Source organism: Nestor notabilis, unplaced genomic scaffold (assembly GCF_000696875.1).
Source record: "Nestor notabilis isolate BGI_N333 unplaced genomic scaffold, ASM69687v1 scaffold22330, whole genome shotgun sequence".
Taxonomy (NCBI): Eukaryota; Metazoa; Chordata; class Aves; order Psittaciformes; family Psittacidae; genus Nestor; species Nestor notabilis.
Window position 1 is genome coordinate 807 of NW_009911833.1, and position 246 is coordinate 1,052.

The window sequence follows — 246 nt, forward strand, 5'->3', positions numbered from 1 at the left end:
ACACTGTGTCAGGCGCCTTGGTGAGACTCGGCTGGAGCAGTGCTCGCCAGGGCAACCCCCTGCTCGCTGCTGGAGATGGAGCTACTGCTGCCATGGAGCTGCTCCACGAGGGGGAATGCTGAGAGCTCCTCTCACTGACCACATTTAAACTCATCTCACTCGGTGCCTTTTGCCATCTCTGCTGGACCACAGAAGTTGCTGCTGCTGCACTGAAACCTTGGCAACACCTGAAACCCTGGAGTCCCT

General features: G+C 58.1%; 1 protein-coding gene across 1 annotated transcript in view; it reads right to left on the bottom strand.

Annotated features, from left to right (window-relative positions):
- The window catches only part of CCNT1 (cyclin T1), a gene marked incomplete at both ends in the record, with an annotated part of 5,103 nt that overhangs the window by 757 nt on the left and 4,100 nt on the right, over positions 1-246 (bottom strand). The gene's annotated exons all lie outside the window — the stretch shown is intronic.